General features: G+C 39.1%; 1 long non-coding RNA gene across 1 annotated transcript; it reads left to right on the forward strand.

Annotated features, from left to right (window-relative positions):
* The first annotated feature begins 1,040 nt into the window (after positions 1 to 1,040).
* Positions 1,041 to 6,825, forward strand: LOC114570701 (uncharacterized). The gene is made up of 3 exons (XR_003694562.1): positions 1,041 to 1,165; positions 3,599 to 3,687; positions 5,291 to 6,825. It is a non-coding gene; the product is annotated as an uncharacterized LOC114570701 (long non-coding RNA).

The following is a 6,825-nucleotide window of genomic DNA, read 5'->3' on the forward strand; positions in this document are numbered from 1 at the left end:
GTAGGTTTGTGTGAATGGTTTGATCGTTACGTCACCTGCGCACCTGTGTGTATGTGCTAATTAGCCAGGGTAGTAAGGGAATCACAGGTGAGCCAGAGGGAGAATCTAGTCTGGGAAGCCACACAGTTTTTCAACCTCAGCTGTGCGATAGTCATGGTTTTAGATCTCGTCTGTTCGTTTTTAATCTTGCAAGTCAGTTTTTTGTATGTGTTTTTAAATACATTTCTACAATAAAGAATTAACTATACGGCGATGGCGGACCTCATTTTTTGCAACAGCAAGAGTTGGAAATGGCTTCAAATTCCCTGCAGTGGCATTTTTTGTGGACAGATTTCCACTACAAGACCATTAGTCAAGAGACCAAAGGCCTGCAACAAGACGCTGTGGAAGGAGGTCAACACTGATCTCTGCAGCATACTGGAAGGGATCAGAGTGGGTTTCTGTGTGTGTGTGTGTGTGTGTGTGTGTGTGTGTGTGTGTGTGTGTGTGTGTGTGTGTGTGTGTGTATGAGTGTGTGTGTACATGTGTTTTTTTATTTCCAGTCATAGTTTCTATATCTTTATTGTGACTATTATTGTCACTGTTCATCACCATAGACCAGACCCAGACCAAGAGTCTGTGAGAGATGTGTTAGTTTCTCTGCAGCTTTCTGCAGCTTTCTGCTCTCAGACTAAACTAAGAGAAAGAGGGATGAGAGGAGACCTTCTCTAACCCTAAATCCTGCATCAGACCGAGGGAAATAACTGTGACACAAGCTGGGAGGAATTTATTATTCTTGTTACAGGAAACTCCCTGAATAAAAATCATGTACTGAGATAAACTTTGTTTCAGGGAAAAGGGAACAGAGACACACACACACACACACACACACACACACACACACACACACACACACACACACAGACACACACAGACCAAGACTCTGGGTCTGTCCCAGGTTTCTCCCTAAAATGGAAGTTTTTCCTCTCCACTGTTGCACTAAATGATCCTGGGGGGATTACTGGAATTCTTGTGTGGGCGTTCCCTGTTTAGTTTCCTTTTCACTTTCCCAGCTTGTGTCACAGTTAGTTTCAGCAGGATTCTGCAGGATTTAGATTTAGAGAAGGTCTCTTCTCATGATGGATATCTGTTTTATATTCTGATCAGTCTGGAGTTCCAGTTGAAGGTAACGTTAGCTGTCTTTCTGTTAGTTTAGTTGTAATGTTCTCATCCCTGTGTGTGTGTGTGTGTGTGTGTGTGTGTGTGTGTAATCTCAGCACATGATTTTTATTCAGGGCGTTTCCTTTAACAAGAATAAATAAATTCCTCCCAGCTTGTGTCCCAGTTATGTTCCTCGGTCTGATGCAGGATTTAAGATTAGAGAAGGTCTCCTCTCATGGTGGATATCTGCTTTATTTTACTGTCCTCCGTCTGGAGCTCCAGCTGAAGGTAATGTTAGCCGTCTTTCTGTTAGTTTAGTCTGAGAGCAGAAAGCTGCAGAGGAAATATTTATTCATAATTCAAATTGAAAGTCCAAAGAGAAAACGAAGCAAGATCAAATTAAAAATATTATTTTTTTTTATTTTCGATTTCAAATTAACATTAGCTTTTAATTTGGATTTAATATTTGGCTTGAACACACACACACAGACACACACGCATGCACACACACAAACACACACACAGACAGACCAACACACACACACAGACAGACCAACACACACACACACACACACACACACACACACACACTCACACACACACACACACACACTCAGACACACACACACACACACACACACACACACACACACACACACACACACACACACACACACACACACACACACACACACAGACACACAGACACACACACACACACACACACACACACACACACACACACACACACACAGAAAAACAGACACACACATAATGTTATAATGCTCCACTTCTTTCTTTATATGCTCACAACATTAAACACACCAAATCAAGCATGTTATTAATTTGCTTTTGTTTTTTGCTCACTAATGTTTAGCATGAGCTCACAGAACAGACTTGTAGTGATAGTGAAACTAACTTTAACCTTTTACATCTTAGGGTAACATAACCTGACAACATATTCTATTGAAGGCGTGGCTGTTTAACCTTTGCTTCATTCCTCTGCAGCTTTGTTATTTACAGTAAACAGATTCATTCAGGATCCAGTTCAGAGAATCAGAACAAAAGGAAAAGTTTGGTGTAATCTGCACCAACCGGTCAGACTGTTTCATACAATGTCCTGATATTATTTACATTGTGTACTTAAAAGACCTTTCTGTTTTTCACTGATAGGAAATTATTTGAGATGTGGACATAAAGTGACTTTGTAAAAATGTCCTTTGTCCATATTTTTGGTTTTAGGCCAATGGTTCAGTGTCTGAACTCCTGCTTAAATAACTTTACTGGTTCTACATTTAAGACCTGGGGTCTGTTCCAGGAAGGAGGTTTAACAAACTCTGAGTGTAACCCTGATGTCTGAGTTCATTTACCCTGAGATGGACACTCAGAGTTTTCGATTCCAGAACAGCTGATTTGAGTTGGTTCAATCAACTCAGAGTAGAGTTTAGCGCGTGCACCACCACAATAAAAAGACAGCATGAATGGAGCCATGATACTACCATTCACCATGGTAACAACCACAAACAAACAATAATGTGGAAATACTCATGCACTCAAAACAGCGAGTTTGAACATGCAACACGGCTGCTGCAGTAAAATAGCGACAATTGGTTTGGGAGAAAATTGCTGCTCGAGTCAATGTGTAAGCTCTAATATAGTGTACTAATATTATATATTATATTGTATTAATATATATATATATATATATATATATATATATATATATATATATATATATATATATATATATATATATATATAATCCAGAATACCGTTTGCTGTGCTTCGAAGCTTCCTGTTGTGACTTTATATTACAAACACATACCTTGTGGTTTCTATTGAATGGGACCAGAACCAAGATGTGACAGATAGGTCATGTGGTTTAGTGGGATGGCTTCACTCTTATTAAAATTCACCTCATACCCTGAAAACGTTCCAAACTCATCAACTAATTTCATCACTTGTGTAACTGACTGTTGTGGTTGTGATCATGTTAATAACAAATCATCTGCAGATATATTGGCTTTAACTCTCCTGGTGTCCTAGAGTCTAGTTTGTCCCATTTTCAAAAAGTTTCTATATCAGAAATTTGGGTTTCTTTCAAACAAATTTTCAAAAGAAATAACGTGGATGGTTCCCTACAACGCTCTTCACAAGTTTTATTCAATTTCATAGCATTTGAATTGAACCCGGGTTGAACCCGTGCCCGCAGCGTTGAGGACTAAACCTCTATATATGGGCGCCTGCTCTACCAACTGAGCTAACCGGGCGCCCATCAATCATCTTTCCTGTGCTGCTGAATGGTTCCTCCCAACTTTAGGCAGTGGGACTGGTTGGATGGCACAGAGCCAGTCAGAGGGTTCATGGTGGAGATACAGGCAGAGCAGCTGTGGGACGTCCCACGTCTCCTCTAAACATTACTGCCAATCAGATCTGGCTCGTTGAAATGTGATTTCAGAGAAATGACTCAGAGGACTTAAAGCTGAGACAGACTGAGCACGCTCAGTTGCTGCTTCACCTGCCCCACCTCACACAGCTGACAGACAGGTAAGAACACACACACACATTCAGATAAGAACATTTTTGGTTTGATATTCCACTAAATCCATACCATTTTGTACTGGGACTGGATGCCAAATGTGCTCATAGGTACATTCATAGTGCCCTTGTATGCTGCGCACTTCTCAATACTACATAAATGGTTTGACAAAGATCCTCCTAATATTATAATGAGGTATGAATAATGTATGTCCATCTTTCCATTGGAGAGATTATCACATGTACTAAGAAATACGCTGGATGTGTTTGTAAGGGAATGGTCCCCATTAGAATTATAAATTATACAGAAGAATGGTCTAGAGTAATATGTATAGGGGGAGGGATTTGAAAAGTGACTGAATAAGCACATGAAATATTTAATTTTGCACTGCAACTGCTAGTTTTATTTTACTTTACCCTCTTTTTGTATGTGACTGTTTATGTCTTGTATCACTTGTGGTTCCTTGTAATGTCTCACATTAAAATAAAAAATAAATAAATAGAAAAAAACACACACACACAGACACACACACACACACACACACACACACACACACACACACAGACACACAGACACACACACACACACACACACACACACACACACACACACACACAGACACCCACACACACGGATACACACATATATATATATATATATATATATATATATATATATATATATATATATATATATATATATATATATATATATATACTTATACTGTATATACACACATACAAAGTAACTGTTGCGTAATAAAAAAGGCTGAATGGGTTGAGTGCAACATTTGAGCAGATGCAGTCCAGGATGAAGGTTAGATTGATTGATTGATTGATTGATTGATTGATTGATTGATTAATTGGTTGATTGATTGATTGATTGATGATGATGATATTGTAATAATTAAGGAAAGATGAAGGTGATCAACTGTAGCTGATGTTCAGGATTTGTTCACGTTGACCCAACACAGTTTCTGAAGAAGAGGCTGGAAACTCTCCTCATATCACACACACTAGATTAGTTATGGAAGGATTATATATGAACCATGTTACATATTTATTAACTCTCCTCATATCACACACACTAGATTAGTTATGGAAGGATTATATATGAACCATGTTACATATTTATTAACTCTCCTCATATCACACACACTAGATTAGTTATGGAAGGATTATATATGAACCATGTTACATATTTATTAACTCTCCTCATATCACACACACTAGATTAGTTATGGAAGGATTATATATGAACCATGTTACATATTTATTAACTCTCCACATATCACACACACTAGATTAGTTATGGAAGGATTATATATGAACCATGTTACATATTTATTATCTCTCCACATATCACACACACTAGATTAGATTAGGAAGGATTATATATGAACCATGTTACATATTTATTAACTCTCTGGCTGTTTACTTTCTATTTTCATAGCTGTGAATAATGGTCTCTGGAAACTTTATTGTAGCTTTCTTCAGGTTCTAAATTGCTTTTTGCTTGTCAGAACTTCCTGTTGTCTTATGTTTATATTTTAAAATGTTTTCTCCTTATTTATTAAATTAACGCTAGCTTTCCTCTCTCTGTATGAACCAGGATCACATGGAGCAGAGGCCTGGACTACAAAGCAGGATTTGGCGATACCGAGTTAACTTCAGGTTCAACCAGGGTTTTCTGTACCACGACGGTGGATCACCTGTTACCGGGTTCAATCACCAATCAATACTCTGATTGATAACGGTGTCACCGTTCTTATAGAAGATCAGGCGGAGAGAGAGAGAGAGAGAGAGAGAGAGAGAGAGAGAGAGAGAGAGAGAGAGAGAGGTGTTCCATGAGAAGCAGCTGCTTCAAAATGAGCTCCTGATTTTGGTCCTTTTTTGTTACTTTTAGTTTTCGAAAATGAGACAAACTACCAAATATCTAGACTGAAAACAAAAAATAGAAAAAGAAACATCAGGAGGAGGAAAAAAACACAAAGAAAAACAAGAAAATACTGAACAACTGAAAGAAACCCCCAACTGTCTACTGCCCCCATCAGGATGAACAAGGAAACATCTCAGATCTAGACCCCTGTTCCTACAGAGAGAGGAGAAACATAGTAGTAACTCTGCTGAGATTTTGAAGTATTTTATGTTATTACTTTAAAACTCTTACTTTTTTTAAAGAAATATTTTGAGCTGAAGTTAAACTCTAACCGAGTAGTTAGTTAGCATATTAGCTAGCTAGCAAGCAGAGTAAGTCAGCCAACAGCAGCAGAACATAGCAACTGTTGCTAAGCTCAGAATGACCCAACCAGTCAGGCCTGAGATAATTCCCTACCCACCAGAGGCCATAAGTGAGAAAAGCAAAAAAAAATTTAAAAAACAAGTATTGAAGGAAAGACCAGAGCGTCTATTCACAGACTGCTACCAAAATGGTAATGCTTGTAATCTCATCTTTTACACCCCAGTGCCAAGAGCATGGGAGTCAGCCATCTGCTCACACTACCAGTCAGTCGAAAGAGAAGAGCTCATCAATGGGTGGCAATTCACAATTAGAGATAACGAAGGTCCTCACATTTGCCCCATCACAGTCAACATCCACACAACTGGGACAGTTATGGTACAAGGTGACCTAAGACAGTTTGAGGAAGACTTCCAGACTATAAAACATAAAGTACATCAAGCTCCATCAAGCAGCACCACATCTGAAGCTCCAGAAAGAGAAAATGACCCTCCCAGTTCAGATCTAGCTCAGATGCAAAACACAATGACCCCCCTTGAAGAACAGTTTAAACAACTGGAAATAGGGCAAAAAAGTGCTCAACAAGAAAGAGACCATCTGAAGAATGAAGTGGCCGGCCTGACAGAAGAAGTAAGAGAACTTCAGAGAGAGAGACAGAGAGAGAGAGAAAGAGAGAGAGAAAGAGAGAGAGAGAGCAGGCAGAGCTGAACATGCTGATAGAGAGACTGCAGAAGAGAGAGAGAGAGAGAAAGAGTGAGAGAGAGAGAGAGAGAGAGAGAGAGAGAGAGAGAGAGAGAGAGAAAGAGAGAGAGAGAGAGCAGGCAGAGCTGAACATGCTGATAGAGAGACTGCAGAAGAGAGAGAGAGAGAGAGAGAGAGAGAGAGAGAGAGAGAGAGAGAGAGAGAGA

The sequence above is a fragment of the Perca flavescens genome, chromosome 16 (genome assembly GCF_004354835.1).
Source record: "Perca flavescens isolate YP-PL-M2 chromosome 16, PFLA_1.0, whole genome shotgun sequence".
NCBI classification, from domain to species: domain Eukaryota; kingdom Metazoa; phylum Chordata; class Actinopteri; order Perciformes; family Percidae; genus Perca; species Perca flavescens.